The sequence below is a fragment of the Venturia canescens genome, chromosome 9 (assembly GCF_019457755.1).
Source record: "Venturia canescens isolate UGA chromosome 9, ASM1945775v1, whole genome shotgun sequence".
Lineage (NCBI taxonomy): Eukaryota > Metazoa > Arthropoda > Insecta > Hymenoptera > Ichneumonidae > Venturia > Venturia canescens.
In genome coordinates, this window is record NC_057429.1 from 21,552,937 (window position 1) to 21,572,599 (window position 19,663).

Here is a 19,663-nt window from a genome sequence, read left to right on the forward strand (position 1 = left end):
AAGAAACACGCGAGACGCATTTAGGTACATCGAAATTAAGTGCGGACAATGAATATCAGGAAAATGATAAAAAGATTGAGCCATAAGCGCGGAGCCCCCCTCGCATAAAATGAAAAAGAATCATCCTAATTTACTGGATGACTACCCACAACCGCACATACAGATGGATTTTTTATACTTAATAAAGTTGTCACCGGGCTGGAGTTTGGGATTATAAACGAGTGTGTGATCGTTAATAAACATTCGCGGGAGCAGGTTCGCGCGATCATTAAAAAGTTGATCCGTCGTGATTCGTGGATGCTCGGTATCCTTCGGCAATATTTAAGCGCGACCAGGTACAAGATTCGTTGCGGTTAGCCGCACCCCTTCAGGCTCCACGTAATCTGTACTAGTAATTGGATGATTCCAACTAGTAGTACGCGTCGTTGCACTGCAGTAGCAGCAGCAGCGGATTGTTTTCTCGTACATGACCGTGGGAGTAATAGACAAGAGTGGCGGCGGTGCTGGTCGCAGTATAGGATAGGAAAATTGGCACTTGCTGAAAATAAACGTGCAACAGTTGCGCCATGGAACTCTTCGTTTACCGGCGACTGGTAACATTCATCATTATTGCGGAACGCGACAATCGAGTTATCGAAACTAATTAGGATCGCGCAAGATGGAACGCATTTTAGAGTATCTTATCGCTCGGGTGAGAGAACTTGATTAATTGTCACGTTTACGCTTGACAAAGCGTACTTTTCGAATATTGCAAACAAACAAAAATTATTCACGCATCGCGACTCATCATTATTACTTCGCGTTTAGACCTATTTTATTATTATCTCGACCCGTTAACGGGCCCCTTGAAAGAGAGACGAATCACACACGGATAAACATTGCCGCGAATAAACAATATGCTGGTACAACGATATACGCGCGTCTTACTCCGTAAATAAGCAGTATATATATAGGAATCTCTCGGTCCCAGCAACTTGTACATCGTTCTTGTCATTGCGTCACGAAAAGCAAAATTAAAAATTAAATATTCAAATATGATCGCACTCTTAATTATCGAGCAAGTGTATATAATGAATAATGCGCGAGTGTATAGCGAATCGAGAAACTGTTGACCGGTGCACGGTTCTTGTTACGAAGAAACAATGCGCGCGACTATATAGCTATACTATATATCGACCCTTCAAACTTCACGCGGTATATATCTTTAACGCCGTTTTTTTATTCAATATTCTCAAGACCGAAAACAATATTGTTCTCGAAGCTCGATGTTACATGCACAAATCGCCCCGTCATTATTTTTGATTCATTACAAAAATAACTCGAACCTCGAACCTTGAAACGTCAAATTCGGATGCCATTGCGCGGCTAAGGAAAATGTTAGCTTTGAAAAAAAAAAAAAAGAATTCATATATAGCCGTATAATGCCGCGCGAAGGCGCGATTGGGAGGGGGGGAACGAATTCATCGAGCCTAATATACGTGTCGGGTGATGTATACGTGTTGTGTCGTATCCCGAGAAAGGTACTTTCATGTTTTCACGGTTCATCGGTCGATCGGTCTCCGGTTGAGCGAGAAATACATATGTGTTTATACACACATCGAACGATCGGCGGCGCAGCGGGTATACGGCGGTGTATGTATACGAGCGCGGCGAAGCTTTCTCGCACTATCGCCTCTTCAATTCAGTAGAAAAGGTCATCGTATGTTCAGACGAGGAGTCGATGAGAAGCTCGCGTATATATTCTTCTCTCTCTCTCTCTCTCTCTCTCTCTCTCTCTGTCACAGAATCAGCGTGCGTTTTTTTCTTCTTATTCCGTATTATGTATGCGGTGATTAATCGCGCAAGCTCCGACAATCTCTATAGCCTCGTTATTGTCATCCCCGCTGTACTCTCGTTATTGGTCATCGTCGTCGCAATTGATGCGAGTATAATATATATATATAATATAGGTATTGCTATCGATCGTTACAAATACGATCGTGTGTCTGTCACGAGATTAGTTGCACGGTGCGCGGCGCCATCTTTTAGTTCGTTGCCTGCTCCTATAACCATGCAGCACCTGCTTGTCGAATGAAAATGATGTATTTTTTTTTTCCCCTCCTTCTTATCTTCCTCCGTGAAAATATTGTCAGAGTCGTCAATATGGCCGATAAATGGCACAGAATTGGGTAACCGGACATTGGCACCCAAAGCTCCTCCGATCTTGGCCCAGCTTTAAAAAGTATGTTGGGCCAATATAAATTCCGCTATACCGACATCCCGTGAAAAAATGACTAACAGGCCCAACGTCAGGACAATATTGCGCCAACGCTTCTCGATGTCAGCCGAATGTAACCAACATATCTTGCCACTATCGCCTCTCTTCTCGTAATAATCCTATAATGGCCCTTAAAGAGCTGTCGATATTCGCGTACAGTATCAGAGTTGACTTCAACAGGATACAATTGTAGGGTGGGGTTCAATATGTCGAATAATTGAATTGTAGAACAGTCGATATTTCGAAATTTTAAAAGTTGTGATATCAGTTAGAAGAAAAATAAGTAATTCGAAATTCTTATTCCCGATCGACTATTCAGCAGATTGCGTGTTTAAACAAAAATTCCTTATTTGAATTCGTATTTACCCGAAAATATATATTTCAATAGTTTTCATTTCAAATGCAATTTTAACAGACCATCCGAATGTCAAAAGTTCATATTTTCGAATTCAAAATGGAGAGTAATTGTTTTACAGACAGATCTGAATATAGAGTAGCAAAAAATCGAAAGTGAATTTTTCGAGCCTATAAAATTTAGATATGAAGAATAGCGATAGCTCGAAAAGGCGAAAGTCAAAATGGCGATGTTTAAAATTGGAGATGACCGATCTGAGTAAGTGATTGAGTGAGACGCGTGTATTTGGAGCTCCACTACATTTATTTCTTTATTATTTTGATCGATCGACTTTCTAACGTTTCGCTATTTTGACTGTTCGACTTTTTAGTGGTTCAGTATTTCAACCTCAGTAATATTTGGTCTTTCGTTATTATATTTTAAAAATTGTGAATTTTCACAGTATCGCTGACTGTAGTAATTTATGAATCGAAAGCAGAGTAATAGTCGAATTTTCGAAAAATCGATATTTTAGTCATCGTTCAATGGGCGATTGTTACATTCTATTTTCGATGTAAACGTGCTTCGAACCTTGAAGTTTCTGTTTTATTTATTATCGGCATTCAAAGCTCCAGTCAAATCTACCTGTCTCCATATTATCATTCAAAGTTTATAAACTCGAAATTTTAGCTGTTCAAAATTTTAGTCATTCTACCATTTGATCCCCACCCCAATTGTATTCTCTTGAAGTGCATGAATTATCATTATGTTGCGATTAAATGTTAGATGGAGGACAAAAAACGAAGAAAGTGGATCTATATGCTCATAAAAATAATTACTTTATTAGGATTTTTGAACCACGGAGAGGTTACAGAACACTGATCCATTTTTTTTTTTTTTTTCGTATGAAAAAACCATTCATATCAGATTTGTGAATAATAATGTCCCCGTAAAAGTTTAAGTGGTAATTTTCTGTAGTGCAAGTAAACTTATCTAATTTTTGTCCGTCATATCGGATCTGTCGATTTGAATTTTGAAAATCTGATATTGGGTCCCAAAACCCGCAAAAACAAATTTAAGGTCATTTGGGCTTATTTTTCAAAAATCATCCGCCATTTTGAATTTTGAAAATTTGATATCGGATTCGTCGTCATCAGCGACCCGAAAAAGTCTGAAGTAACAAGTTTCAAGGCTAAAAGAGCCAAGTCACAATTTATGTTATGCGTTTTTGAATTGCGGCATCTAACAATGTCGTGTGCATGGTAGTCTAGCGGGTAGCGTGCGTATACGTAGAAAGATGTATACATGCAGGTAGGTTGGTATAACGGTTTCGAATCCCCCATGCAGGTAGTAATTTTTCTTCGATTAAAATGATTTCAGAGGTATACTAAGTTGTAATGACCATTACACACGGGCAGTGAATAACAATTTTGCAATCGATAACATAATATTTTTTCCATCCTTTTTTTTAGTATACTCAGCCAATATAATAAGAAAGACCCGATTCAATATGTTCACCCATTATCGGCATTGATTAGGTCCCTACTCGGCCAATACTCTGCCAGTATAAAGCCAGAGTTCCGATCAGTACTGACTGAATAGTCGGTGGAAATATTGTTGGACCGGGTCTGCTACCACTCCAGTCTTAGAGCAGGTATTGCCCAGTACCAATGCCAACTGTCGGCTGACATCGAGCAGCGTTGGCGCAATATTGTCCTGACGTTGGGCCTGTTAGTCATTTTTCCACGGGTCGCAGTCTTTCCGTAATTATATATATAGGCACAAAAAAAATAGTCTCAATATTCTCAAACTCTCGATCCCCCGTATACAACCCTTATGCTCTCAATTTGCATGTATTGTATGTAACCTAACAAACAAATAGATATATATATATATATATATATATATATATATAGTTACAGATGCGCGTTTCACAATATACCCGTAATATACACAGAGCGAGTGTATTGTAAATGTTCGCTCGTATTATTCCCTGTTCTCTGTACCGCCTCGCCGGCGTCGCTCGTCATCGTTCATCTCTTCGAATTGAAATCGTTCGACTGTAAATCTGTTCATCAGCGCGTTTCAAAATTTCTCTCGAAAATACGACGGACTTGTCGTGATGATACTTATACTATATATATAGATAAAAATTGAAAGAGCTATAGACCGCCGCCCCCCGCCGTCGCCGCCGCCGCTACGACATCAGGAAGGGATCGAATAAGAAACGAGTGCGGTATAAGCGATAAACGGAATTAGAGTGCGGACGAGAGTATATTATGAATTGATAATTGCGCATTAATATAAATGGGGGTTAAGAATAATAAAAATGATATATATGAAACGACGGTCGCAGCAGTGATTAGAATGAATGGTTGAATATAAAATTGTTGGGGCGATTCGTACTACGTTGGTCAAAATGACTAAATATAAGTATTGGCCGCGGGGGCGATGGTTTTTCATTAATGCCAGTTCGATATAGAGCGAGCATACAATATGTAGGGGAACATGGGGCAAAGTGGCCACCCACTTTTTTGGGGCATTTTTGAATTCTGGGGCAAAGTGGCCACTCACGCAATTCCGATTTCTGGCGGGGCACAGAATCAGTGAGAATTCTATGTTTTTTGAGAAATTGATAGCTATTTGAGGCAGAGGATGAGAATCATTTTGCGAATTACTGATAAATGTCTATTTTATTTTAATTGACAAAAATCGTACTTATAATGGACTTGATCTTCATCAACACCTGCACACAAGGTGTGCGCCCATTTTAGGCATGTTTCGCAGCGAATTCAATCTTTGGAGGAATGCGAATGAAGTTGATCGCAGAAAATACACGCAACGTCCGCCGCAGACAAGAATTTTTCTTTTTTCATGATCTCTTTTTTCTTACTCACTAGATTTGCGCGATACGACAGACTCGTGATAATGGCGGTTTTCCCACGATTTGCCCCCGATAAAAACGGGCTTTTGCCACTGGTAATGGCAAAATTTATCCAAGTATTCCGACTAATTCTTTTTTCATCCCATCGAAGGAGGGTACCTACTATGCCTCGTTTCTTTTCGGTTTATCGCGGCCTTCAATGTTTACAACGTCTATTTAACCAGAAGTGACAATTATCGATTTTCACCGCATTTGAGAGGGTGGCCACTTTGCCCCAAAAAATTTTCTCCACCAAATGAGGAAAAAGAGGATGAACAAAGAGTTTTAAGACTCAACAATAGTCGAAAGATCATTTATTATCTGATAAAGTGGGCTGGATATTCATTTTCGGCATGAAAAAAAATTTGGCAAAATTTATCGAAGTATTCTGACTAATTTTTTTTTCATCCTGTCGAAGGAGGGTTCGTACTATGCCTCGTTTCTTTTCGTTTTATCGCATCCTTCAATGTTCCATGCGAGAACAGTCAATTCCAACGTCTATTTAACCAGAAGTGACAATTATCGATTTTCATCGCATATATTTGAGGGGGTGGCCACTTTGCCCCAAAATTTTTTTTTTTTCAAAATTCGAGTAATAATGAGGTGGAATCAGTTTGGGGACATAAAAATAAGTAAATGACCATGTGCTACCCGACAAAACTCGTTAAATTCCTTAAGTGGGCCACTTTGCCCCATACTCCCCTATATATAAAATAATGAAAGATACGATCCATTTATGGGGATCGCGAAGCGCGTATAATCGTACTTTGTGCCAAATACCTAATACAATCCAATACAGAGCAGGGCTTTGTCGTATCGTTTATGATGCGCGAAACGCTAGACCCGCCGTCCCGTATCGGTTGTGCAACGTTTGCGTCTCCGCGTTTTTGTATTGTATAATATACGCATCAAGGAAGAAAGCGGGGTAGCGCGGCACTATACCGCCGTACACCGCATTACCCGCCACAGCGTACGTGTCGCGAACAATGTGGAAATTGTATTATTCTACCTCACACCTGCTGCTCGGACGAACGGATCTTTTCGCATTCTAGAACGAACAATTGCAGAAAAAGTAGTGGTAACAAAAAAAGCGTATATATAATGAAAATTATCGCAACCTTTAGCCACCACAGTGGCTCTGTCCCTTTATGTGGCTTGCCCGCGAGCTTGCCGATTGAGCGATGATTTGAAACGGAAAAAAAATGTTTACGAGCTATAATAGCTTGTCACTCGGAGGTATGCGCGCGCGATTCGAGTTTTCCGAGCTACCGTATAATGTGCTATGCATGTTTTTAATTTATCTTCCTAAATCGCGATGAGCGGTGTTAATAATTTTTTGTTATACCCGCTGAATATATTTTGAAATGATCGCTCACATTTTTCACGTTCCAAGCGCGAGGAGCGACGATGGGTAAAACAAAGACAGAGCTGCGGATCAATCGATCCGATATCCGTTCACGAATCGTGTTTCAACAACTTTCGTGTCCCAAAATCAATTCGTCCTTCACATTTGGCGCGCGTATGCCCCCTTCAGATAATATAGGTGTATTCATCATCCAATGTGCAGTGATCTCGGATAATCGTTAGAAAATAGAATGCCGAATCGGCAATTTTTATTTTAATGAATATTCATATAAATATTCGTATACAAATTCAAATATAATTAAATGTATAGATATTATACGAATGCGACAGTGTGATTCTCGTGCGCGCGAGTACCTATATATATATCCGGCTTCCTTGAATTTTTAATATCGCGAGTGTACACCGATTTTGCCGAGACAGTTGGGACGACGAGTCTCCAACTATCCAATCAGAAATTGTAACGAGACATCATCGCGATACGCGTGTGAATCGAGGCTTCGCGCGCCATTTCGAACAGCTCAATTTCCACAATTCTTGAGGCGATAAGCTTCCTTGTATACTTTTGCGGATAATGGACGCGACGTGTAATATACCAACGCGGTGCGCGCGCGCGCGCGCGCATTAACGATATAGAGATCCGAATCTGTTGTTCGTATGCTTCTCGCGAATACATGATTTCCTGGACGCGCGTTCCTGACATTCCTCTCGTATACAAAAACACCTAATATATATTATATAGCTTCTCCCAAACCGAAAATCGTATGGTACATCAATTTTTTTCCCTTTGGACTATTCCGTTCAATGTTCGAATTTCAAGATAAAATTCCACGCGGTGCTGGGAAAATTTTTATAACGATCGATTCTCGCATGTCCAGCTCGGCTATATGATTGCGATATACTGCGCGCGGAACGTGTATATTTGCGTCCCGCATAACTCTGCATCTATTGTATGTATTATTATCGCGATTATTATACTCATCGTTTTCGCGTAAACGAAATCGCTGCTGCTGCTGCTGCTGCTGGGCACACTCGTTATTTGTTCAATCAAGATGCAGCATCATGTGCCTCGAATCATGTGCCGCGGCTATATAAGGAATCCGACAAGTTCTCCACACCTCTCATCCGCTTCCGGCTGCTTTTACCTTTGCCTATTTTAGATATCACTAAAATGGCTCTTTCGTTCCAATGAGCGGCGATTGATTCTCCTGCCGAGAGCAAACCGGTTCATGCGTTATATACGGGGAATCAACTCCGCTCATAAATTTTGCTGCTCCTTTGAGATCACGCTCTGTTATCCCTCTTTTGCCGCTGCTCGCGCGGGTGACACCGACACACCGACGACGATGTGCTTATTTTCCTTACCGTTCTGATACGCGCACAGACGGGCGCGCGTACGCGGACGCACGGACACGGACATAGAAATGGTGGACTCTACCTGTTCCTCCTTGAATCAAGGCGGCGAATCAAGGATAAACGCGGAACTAAACAAAAATCCTCCCGCACAACTGGAAAATCAAGTGGAATGTATGGCCGCACTATTGTATGTATTGCAATGTATTTTTCTCCGAGAAACGCTATATATACGACTGAATATCTTGATACACGCTCGCATCGTGATTATCAAGAGATTCGGTAGCGGCTCAACGCCGAGTATACAAAATACAATATCTCGGACGTATTACAAATATATTTTCGTTCAAAGGCATGCACCGCATGGGTACATCATTATAAAAGGATCCGCGGAATCATCTCAAATTTCGCCAGGACGATCCGCTCGTCGACGACGACGATGCTCCGACGACTCGATTCGCGCTGTTTTCGCAACTTATTCGGTTCAAACGAAGGTCGTTATAACAACGAATCATTATGACATTGTTATTATTATTATGATAGGTAAATTATGCTCTTGACGGAGTTACCGAACTATTAATGCGGGATGAAAGTATCAATATACCTACCGCCGCAGGAGATACGGGATAAACTCGGGTTTCTGCGCGCAGTCATTCACTCGATCGCCCAATGAAATCTCAGTCGACGCCTCTCGCAGCTCCTATATATACTTCCATACGCGCGTCTCAAACCCAATCTTTTCGCTGAATCGCGACAATCCTATTTTTATTTATTACTATATTAAAGCTGCCGCTCACTTCTCTTCTCACATTAAAGATGCTCATAGAATCAAGGTACCTCATTATAAGTAGGGGAGACCGGGGCAAAACGGGATACCCAAGGGAATATTTAACTTTTCAGAAGTTTGGGAAGCTCTGTCTATTTTTTACTCCGAGGCAAAACGAGGTACCCCTCAAAAACTCGTGAAATTTTTTTTTCACTATGATTTTAACCCTACACCTCGTGTGCTTTTTTTCATACCCTCAACCTCATGACCGGGGTTTGAACGCACCCCACTCTTTTTCTGCTTATAAATCCGGTCCTACGATGCTAAACTGACTTTATCCTACACCATTTTCTTCGTTTTTTTATAACGAAAAGAATGATGTACGATAAAACTAATTTCAATTGAATTTATATATAAAAAAATCCGTCGATAATCATTCGATAATGTCGCTTGTTGGGACAGGAGCGTAGTTTGAAGTTTGCGTGGGGTGTGCTCACACCCCAGTCATGCGTTCTAGGGTTAATTCAATGTACCTTGGATGGATTTTACAACCTCCGTAACTGAGTGCTTCCGATTTACCGCTATATAAGCGTTACAGCGCTCAAACCTAAGTCCTTACAACTTACAACGCTCTAGCGTACGTCGAACGCACTTCGAGCGCGCGCTCAGTGCTCACAACGCTAACTTGAACGCACTACTATTAGCGCTGTAAGCGCTATTCGTGGCGCTCCTTGGTGGCGCGTCACTATAAAAGAAAATCGAATCGCTGTAAATGGGACAAAATTGCAATGGCAAACGCAATAAAATGCGTTATTAACGGGCGACTAGGATACAAAGCTGCCTCCATTTTTTATGGAGTGCCGAAAACTACTTTGGAACGCAGAGTAAATGCTTATCGGTTGAATTCAGATATGGCGTTGGCTGTTGAACAAGGTATTTTCCCCTTGCCACTTTTCTTCGTGACTATTTTTATGGAATTTTTCTTTTTGTCTTCTCTTATTTATGTTGTTCTATACAAAAGTACAAATATTTTTTGTATATTTGTGCAAAAATGTTTTCACTTTGGAAGTGATGTAAAAAAAAAGAGAATTTGAAAAAAAAAACGAATATTTTGGAAAAAATATGTTTCATGTTCTTTTCGGACAAGTATAAAATGAATTGAAAAAAAAAAAGACAAAAAAATTTCTCTCATTTTTCGGGTATCCCCCGTTTTGCCCCGGTCTCCCATATATATATATATATATATATATACTTATATATCATATAATATGGGGCAAAACGGACTTTCCCGAAACTGAAATTTCATAAAGAACATAAAATTTTTTTTCGGTTCCAAATCATGCCCTGACCATAAATCATGGTAAATTGTTGAATTCTACAGTGACATCCCCAAAAAATTCAAGTTTCAGAGCAAAATAGATCCCAAACTATACTTTCTCACTATCCATTCGCTTTTTTGGCTTATTTTTAGAAAACACAATAGTAATCAAAGTACGAATAAGGAAAAACGGTTTTTCATTAATTTTTTTTACAAAAATCGCACTCATATAGCTGACATCTTCGTCTTCAACATCTGTACACAAGGTTTGTGCCCATTTTTTGCATGTTACACAGTAAATCCGATCTTCGGAGGACGACCAATATAAAACCCTACACAAAAAATGCAAGAAACGTCTTCAGAAGACGAGGATTTGGCTGCCTTGGTGAACTTTTTTTTCTGTCTGCTAAACTGCTACATTTTGAAAAATGTCGATTTATCGATTTTTATGCCTCTGAGGGGCCGTTTTGCCCCGAAATATTTTTTTTTTACGAAATTTGGGAAACAAGGACTGGGCATCAATTTTGGGACTCAAAAATAGTTGAAAGACCATTTTGTCCATTTTGCCCCATACTACCCTATATATAGTTATCGTTATGTGGTTTATTCGATCGCAATAAAATAATTCGCATGCCGGGCTTTTGCGGGTATAGTAGTCTCACAAGGAAAAATCGCAAACTGAAGAAAACGCGCCAAGGCGGACGAGAGCAGACTCTCATCGAGAGAACTCGTGACCCCGTTTCAAATATCTTTGCATCGGCTCGTGCAAGCTCCACGACGACAACGACGACCGGAGGCAGCCTCTCCCACGCGCCCTATGAACGCTCGCGCTGTATGTACGAACCCACGTATATATATACACACTGTATTATACCGTCTTCATGCTGCTCGTATACGTTTACGTTTTCATTTACAACTTATTGTATATATGCGTGCGTACAATAATAAACTTACGATTATAATATAGCAATACTTTTGCGCAAGCATGCTTTTATATATTTCCCCTGCGCCGCGGTAAGTATTTTTACATATAGTACTGGAAAGGGCAGATCCAGATCCATGGGCTTTGACATTTATTTGTCGATATTTCGATATTCTCACGAGCGTTCTCGAGCAGTCCGCCCCTCTATGTTGGCGCGCTCTGTTATTTTATTATTTCGATTCGGCCCCCCCCTGGAAATGCAAAATCACCGCATTGACACGTGGGATATGCGTATATATACGATCGGATCCATCAAATCAAATTCATGATTTGAACACGACGCTGCTGCATGCTCACGCATTCATTCGGCGCGATGAAATATGAAAAAACGTCGCGCAGCAGCAGCCAGTTATAAAGTGGCACCAGTTTCCGGGATCAATCTTTGTTCGGTCGTAATGTTGAGGCCGATAACAAATAATATAGTAAATACGTTCGCGAACGCATCGATATTGGTATATATACGAGAGCCACGCGAGCGTCCGGCACAAAAGCGAGCCCAGTGTGATCTCGCTGTACGCGACGGTATGCGCATTATTATGAGAAATCGCTTAAAATACCCGCAGGGCGCGAACAAATAATCCAGTGCCAAATGAACTTTCCATGTCGAAGTGAGAAGCGAGCGCGAAACGTTCGAGGAAAATGTATAGTACCTCTCATATTATAGACATGCATCGAGTTGAATCGCTATGCAACAACCGCTATATTACTTTCCAAAGGGTCTCGTTAAAGAAAATTCTCTCACAACGATTCTGATTAATTGTCGTCGATTTGCGGTGTTGAGTTATGAATTTTGAAAAAGAAAAAAGAAGAAAAAAAAAACAAAACATACGACAAACCGCGATTATTGGAGTGTATCCGTTCCTCGTCCGACCATAAGGAAAGTGCATGGTCGGTCATATGCGCTCGCGTTGTTTAAATTTTGCAACAATTCTCACCCATGACTTTTGTACGCTGCTCACCGCGTACAATAATAAGCATTTGAGTCTATCGTGTTCCTTCAATCTCAGTAGATTGACAAATTAATTTCAACAATCTAAACTAAAATATTAACGCGCGATGTAATAATCGCGACGACGTGCTTATTTATACAGATAAAAGCAAATAATCTTTCGGGTACGGATAGGGGGATGCGTTAATAAAAAATTATTCCCAGCTCGCGCATAGACGAGTTATCGAAAAACGCGCCTGTATGCATATCTTGTTCTATCCTGGAATTCGCATAGAACGTAGACGGAATTTTCTCGTCGTCGCGTCGGTATACCGCCTCTTCGCCGTCGCCATACCATCGTTATACGACCCGCCCGCGTTTATCACATACGCTTGTAATCGTAAAGCTTCACGGAAAACAAAAAAAAAACGAGCGTGTGCCATCCTGTTGAAATAATTCGTACGCCAGAGCGCATTTATGCGCGACGCCGCCCGTGATCGAGATAGCCGAGCACATCCCGCGGAATTGCTGATAAATCACTCGAACGGCTCTGTTGTACACGCACTCAGCCGATCAAGGCACCATTCGCGCATATTTTACCGTACTATAATTCTCTTTATATCCGCCCATATGCTACAACGTTGCGCGGAATAAGGCGAGCGCGGGTCCGCACCGAACAAACCGCTTTTAACCGCGGTGATATCGAGAACGAATATATAGCGATCCCCCGAATATAACAAGAAAAAACTCTTATTATTGCCATTGACAGGCCATTGACCAATGGAAACGCAAAGGTTCTCAAGGTTCAATACCTTGCTGCGATTATTTCGCCTCAATGGTGCGGGCGCGGTGCTGAGTGATACAATGCGAGTCAAGTTTCAATCGAATCGCCAATCAAGATTATCTCAGTGAGACTCGATGACGCGAAAGTCGCGCGTAATGTCCGCGCATGCGCGCACAGGATGATCAGCGTCCAAATATCCCAAAGCCCAAAAACCCGAACCAAGCAGATATTAACGACGATATCAACTCTTTTTTTTTGTAGCATTACAGACAACATAATATTTAGGGCTGCGCGCGATATATGGTCCAAAAATAGCGAAGCAGCGTTATTTCGATGTCGCCGCATACCAAATGAGGGATCAATGGGGGAATATGATTCAACCGGTCGACCCAATTCCGATGGTTCAGCGGCGTACGTTAATTGTTTCAGCCAAAAATATATGTATCATACAAAATACTTTGCTTTGTAACGAACCACTGCCGCTGCCGCCGCCGCCGCCGCCGCCACCGTCACCGCGCCCTCGATTATTTGCCTTTCATCCGCCGTATATATAAGCCCGTACACGCTGACTGGCAAACGTTGGCGGGCTGTCAGTAGCACGAACCCGTCACTCGTCGGCCAGCGTATACGCTTTACAAGCTCTATACGAGCCCGAGCGGCTCACCTTTGTCGTCGCCCGTTCACGTCCGCTCTCGATCCAGCTCCTACGAAAGACCGTTACGATTTATTCAAAATACCCTTTTTCAGGTTGCGCTCACGTAGTTAACAATCACGCGATGCTGCCAAGATCGCGCGCGGAAGCATGCTCCAGCATGCCGCGCGTTTACTCCGTCTATCCTCTTCTACGCCTATTTTTTTTTTTTTATCCTTTTTCTTATCAGTTTCAAACTTTTTCTGTCCACCTCGCGTTGGTTCCCGTTGCGCGTACTCCGTACCAGCCAAATTACGTTATTTCAAAACTTTCCTCATCGATCCGCATACCAATATATATATTATATAAATTTTATTATATATATATATATATATAGTATAAATATTAATGGACGTTCGCGTCGGTGTGAACCGACGAGAGAAATTGAAAAATTTAGCAAATTCGCCGCTGCCTCGGCCGCTGCATATTATATAGAGTAATACGCTCTTGTGCTGCATTTTCCTCTGCCGATACAACTTGCGGAAAGATCTGAACAAGCGCAAGTTGAAAAATAAATAATCAACGTGATGATCCAAGTGATTTCAAGTATATGCGCGTTCGTTCAATATCGCGACATATAGGATCTTCAGTCTGTGTTACCGATATATACCGATACTTATTATTATATTAAAATATACTCTGCTTTTCTATTCGAAATCTTTCAATATCTATAGCAGCAGGCCATTTATTTCAAATCTATTCGACCATTCGCCATGACGATTTACGCGCAATATATCTATATTATTAAAAATTCGGGGTTCCCGAACTTCGTGTCGAATCTCCACATTGAGCCGTACGCGTTATTCCATCAAGAGGCGTAGAACATTTGGCTCATGAAAAAAAAATAAAAAATGCGTAAAGCACCCTTGTAGGCACCCCATCCCCCATACATGCTTTTCCTCGTATACGCGCAACTCGTGCATTCATCGATGTTGCATGTTGCGCCGCGGCAGTGAAAACTAATGGGAGAAGCTCTCGCAGCAAGGATTCGAGAGTGTAAGAAGAAGGATTGAAAGGAAAACGGAGGTAACTTATATATCGGAGGACGAACGACGAACGCGAGGAAAACATGGCGATTTGATATCTACAGGTTTTACGCGCGTGTGCTGCTGGTATATATATAACTGCGGGATGCGCGAACGAGCAAAAGGCTCTTTTGGGGTCTCGTGCTTATATTGCCAGGAGAATCTCTCTCCTCGCTTCTATATATATCGTCGTACATATACAGCTTCTCTATCGGCGTTTCACAAGCTGCTCGTTGCCACGGCTATTGTCGAAATTCAATGACGCCCGTTCGCCTTCGCTCGTGCTCGCTCTCCCTTGCCTCCCCCATTATTACGCGCGTGTATATATAAACAAACGTTGCCCGGGCAAGTCACCCTCGTCTCTATCCCGCAGCATATACGGTGGTAACCTCGGTATAGGGCGCGTGTGCGCCTGTTACCACCGGCGCGACGTTCCAGCGAATACGCGTCCTTCAAATTATTCTGCTGGTATGTGGCGAGTGTATGCGTTGGGGAAAAAAAAAACAAAAAAAAACTATACCATCTCGCGTTTGAACTTATAGCCTGTAGATGCGGAGTGTAGATATATATATTGATAATTCGATAGAATTATGCACGCGTAAAACGAGCGATATATCATCGTCGAATATAGGAGAAAAATGTGAATGCGCGCGGCCAGCGCAAGAGAATTCCGTTCCTGCGGGAGGAGGACACGAAGAACGAGGGGGGGATTCGATCAACCGAGAGCTTCGGCTCCCCGCTTCCATCTTGTATATATACTCCCTGGCTGATGGGAAAAATTGTAACGGGTATGGGTTCGGAACGATCGGCGAAAAGCTACTGCGATGGAGAAGCGAGATGATGAAACGAGAGGGTGCTGAGAAATATTGATAGAAAGTCGCACGCGATAAGAGCAGCGCGGGAAAAAATGTACGGGGACAAGATTTTCGTTACGACTAATCCAATTTCGGATTGCCGGAAGCTGCGCGAGTTTTCTCATCGTGAGATACACGGCGTTTCGAAATTGCTGGCTCGAGTCGCAATGGCTCGCTCTTTCAACCTGCCCGTAAGCCAAATGGAGCAACAATTTCTTGCTCAATTTTCTCATTCCCGCGGCGCAAGATCATTTCTCCAAAATCAGCATATTTTTGTACTACTACCCTGCTTCCGCGAATGTGTTACAATTAAATCATATTCGGGCCGCGCGCGCGCGCGCGGGTATTCGCACCACCAAAAAAAATTACCTTTCTTTTCCATGCGGCACGTTCCTTCTTAATTTTCACCCTCGCAGTCTTTTCATTTACAAAACAATCACAGATACTATCTTTTCCCCACCCCACTTATTTATCTTTTACCGCCGAGTGATCATAAAGTCAATCCGTTATAATATAAACGACTTTTTTAGCGTTCTGCTCTCATTCTTCTCACTCCCTTCCTATATTATATGTCTCGCTTTCCAATACATACACTATATAAAATAAACTATTTGAGATTGAGTTTATTATGCGGCCAAGTTTCCTTGGGGGATATCGTGTGTATATTAATCGACGAGTGTCGCGGAAGCCCGACCCCACGGCGATGTACACGTTTAAAACGGTCAGCTAGGCTCGCTCGAGAGGTATATATGCTACGGCGAACCTTTCCAGTCGATATCCCCGATATAATCGAGTCGTCGCTGGTGTTGCTCTTCCCGACAGCACAGAGAGAGAGAGAGAGAGAGAGAGAGAGAGAGCGCGCGCGAGAGACCAGTGTGCCAACTTTGCACGACATATTTCAGCCTACTGCGGATGAACGCGATCGATGAAAAATTAAAAGAGCTCGCATTCGCAGGACACGGTGAAAGTAGAGATTAATCCCCCTCCCACAATTTCAGTTCCGAATTGACAGTGTTTACCTTGAGAAAACGTAGACACGCGATTTTTTACGAACAGAGATTCACTTTAAGAATCGTTCCTCTTGCACCTTTTGTCAGAGCAGAGCTCGCAGCATCCTATTACGTATAGATATAGCGATTGACGCGTGTAACAACCGGCGTCTACCAGTTTGGCGCGCGATAGCCGATAGTATGTGACCGCGGGTGAAACCAAAGTTATCGCGCCATCACCTATGATTCTCTCGATGCGAATCAACCGAGGTATGCGCGATCGTATTTTCCCAAAGGCAGTTTTCAATTTTCTTTTAACTGAAAGTTTGGATGGCTCAGAGTACACCCTATAATATGCGCGTCCTTCAACATCCTCGATAATCATTTCCAGAGATTCGTGAATAGATCGCGTAATTTATTCGATAGAGATACTCGAACCGTGATGCATCGAGATTATGAAGAATTAATACATATACATAAAAGTGAGGGACGATCAACATCCTTCTGGATTTGACGCACCGATTATCGATATGAACCGTTTGTGACTGCATATGGTTAACTTTTTTTCATTTTTCTTGCCGCAAAGCTGTGGTACGAGTCGATAAGTTACCAAAATACATGAAAATTTGTTTCTGGAAGTTTTCGAGGTTGCTGATTTCATTCTCAAACTTACTCTTCATTTATCTACCCTTGAATGGAATAAAAGTGAGGGTTGAAAAATTGAAAATTTTCCATTCTTCAATGGTATACTTTTATGTCTCTTTTATCGAAATAAAACGAAATTCAATATCTTCTAAGGGGTGAAACATAAGAATTGGGGGGTGAAATTTTCAGATTTTCAACTTCCAAGTTTTTATGCTGTATGACATGAAAATTCCAAGTTTTCTAGAACGCTACATTGGTACAAACTCTTTCATTGAAAAAAAAAAAAAAAATAATAAAATTCACCATCTCCAAAGGGATGAGAACGACGTTTTTTTTTTACATATATATGACATACAATGCATAGTACTAGTCAACCGGTTAACGAAGAGTATTGTAGATTAGGTGCTCGGTGATACGAAGGAAATCGTAATGATAAATCGCATATTTAGTACATATATATGAGATGTTGCGCAAGGATTGCTCCGAGCAGGAGCCGATCGCGAACCCGCGCGGTGATCGAATCTCGTTTTGATCCGGAGGAGACGAATATTTGAGGCAAAATTCTCGTTGAAATACATCATATTGGGAGGGGAAAAAATTGATTTTGAAGAATTCGTATAGTCGCGCAATTAAAAAACGATAGATTAACTATATGGAGGATCCGAGTCTCCCGTCATTCGCGAGAAGCTAATGAAAAATCCTCAAATTTAGTGAAAATAATTGAAACCGCAACCGCGCGTATTGTGTTTAATATACTGATAAAGCTCGGAAAAATGATGCAAGACTATGGAAACGGTTGACTTTTAAATAAATAAATAGATTCGGAGGCAGGGGGAGGCTCGTAGACGTAGAGTCTCGTAATCAAGAAATTTAACGTGAAAGGAAATGTCGCGCAACACATCGAGATAAACGAATTCTAACTTACCAAGTTGAATGATGATGAGGCAAAGAGAACGGGGATATGAGTTACCGGAAGCACAAGGAGAAAGAGAAGCGTCGATACAAGATGCGAGTATACCTGGTGCGAGATCGGCTCGAAAGTGAAGAGAAGCAACGGTTCCAACCAGTCGGTTGCTCCGCGCGGCACTGAGATCGCAAGCGAGAAGCGTTATCACCGACGCCACCGGACGCCACCCTTCTCCACGACCTCGAGAGTCTGCGCTTTCGCCGCTCTTTTCCTGCACCCTGCTCCTCCGCGCTCACCAACACTTTTATCCCGAAATTTCACCTCGGAATCGCCCGCTCTCCTTATCCTCGTTCGTTCATATTTATATTGACAAACCGCAGCCTCTTGTTATACAGGGTGTCCCGCCCCCCCCGCCGACAACGCTGCCGCGCCAACAACCGCTCGACGTTGATTACAACATCAACGACACCCTCATTCCGTCAGCAGCGGTGCATAGTTCCATTAATGAGACTGTGCGCTCTCTTACGGACGCGTCTCGAATGGCTGGCTGGTGAATTTCCTTCCCCACAGGCCTCTCATAATAATATTATTCTCATCGATAAAAACGGCTCGTCCATCAGTCGGCCATTTATCGCTATGTAATCGCATTCTTCGCGGAGCGTGCGTATATAACGGGGTCTTCCTGTATTCACCTTCCTGGCGAGCAGCGACGAGCTTCGGAACACCGCATGTCGTTATCCTCGGCGACTCAAAAGTCTCATCCCGTTTTCATGCGACACCGAAACAATCGATCTTTCGATATTACCTCGTACATGCATCAACATTTTTTCCACATTTTTTTCAATCTTGGTTTTTCTTCTCGGTCGTTTTTTTTTTTTTTATCGCGTACACCCTTCGCCCCTTTTATTCATTATATTTTTATTTCTGAATTCGCGCAGAGCCAACAATAAATGTCAACAGAGATATAAGCATGGAAAATTTGCATTTGGTGGTGGTATAGATCGCATCTCGAAAAAAATTTTTGCCAAATAAACTATTATTATTTGTAATAACAGCAGCAGCGATAAAAACTCACTCGCGTACCAAAATCAGACTGTACATGTTTTCATTGGTTTTTCTCAGTACGTAAAACCGTTGCTGCTAACAGTATCGTAACGACGAGTAACGTTTTCGAGCCTGCTAAAATGAATTTATCTCGAGCTCTAATGAATTTCGTATCGTATAATTTCGGAATCAACAACCAATTATAGTCGCGCGCTCATGCATAATCTAGCTCTTTTCGTTTATGAGCACAAAAGCGCATTAATCGTACGAAATCAACAAAACAACAGTTTGCATCATTTTCGTAAGCTTCCTTTTGTCCGATCTGCTCGAGTCACGGGAACATATAGAGCTACGAGCGATCAATCGTTACGAATCGGAACAATGATTTTTGTCCTTTCTTGAATTTTTTGTTTTTCCACTCGAACGAAAGTTTCGACGTTCCAAATTTCCCTCTATCATTGAATCCAAATTCAATAGCAGCTCGTCGTTTGGCACGTGTAT

At 41.9% G+C, this 19,663-nt stretch overlaps 1 protein-coding gene across 4 annotated transcripts in view; it reads right to left on the minus strand.

Moving 5' to 3' along the window:
* The window catches only part of LOC122415785 (GTP-binding protein Di-Ras2-like), a 27,154-nt gene extending 8,740 nt beyond the window's left edge, over positions 1-18,414 (minus strand). Inside the window, exons 1-2 of one of the 4 annotated variants that reach the window (XM_043428240.1) lie at positions 18,137-18,414; positions 13,482-13,711 (exon numbers count right to left, since the gene is read on the minus strand). The gene's annotated coding sequence lies outside the window, so the exon portion shown is untranslated. The remainder of the gene's footprint in view (positions 1-13,481; positions 13,712-18,136) is intronic. The other 3 variants (XM_043428239.1, XM_043428241.1, XM_043428237.1) reach the window with 3 other exon arrangements.
* Positions 18,415-19,663: the final 1,249 nt, after the last annotated feature.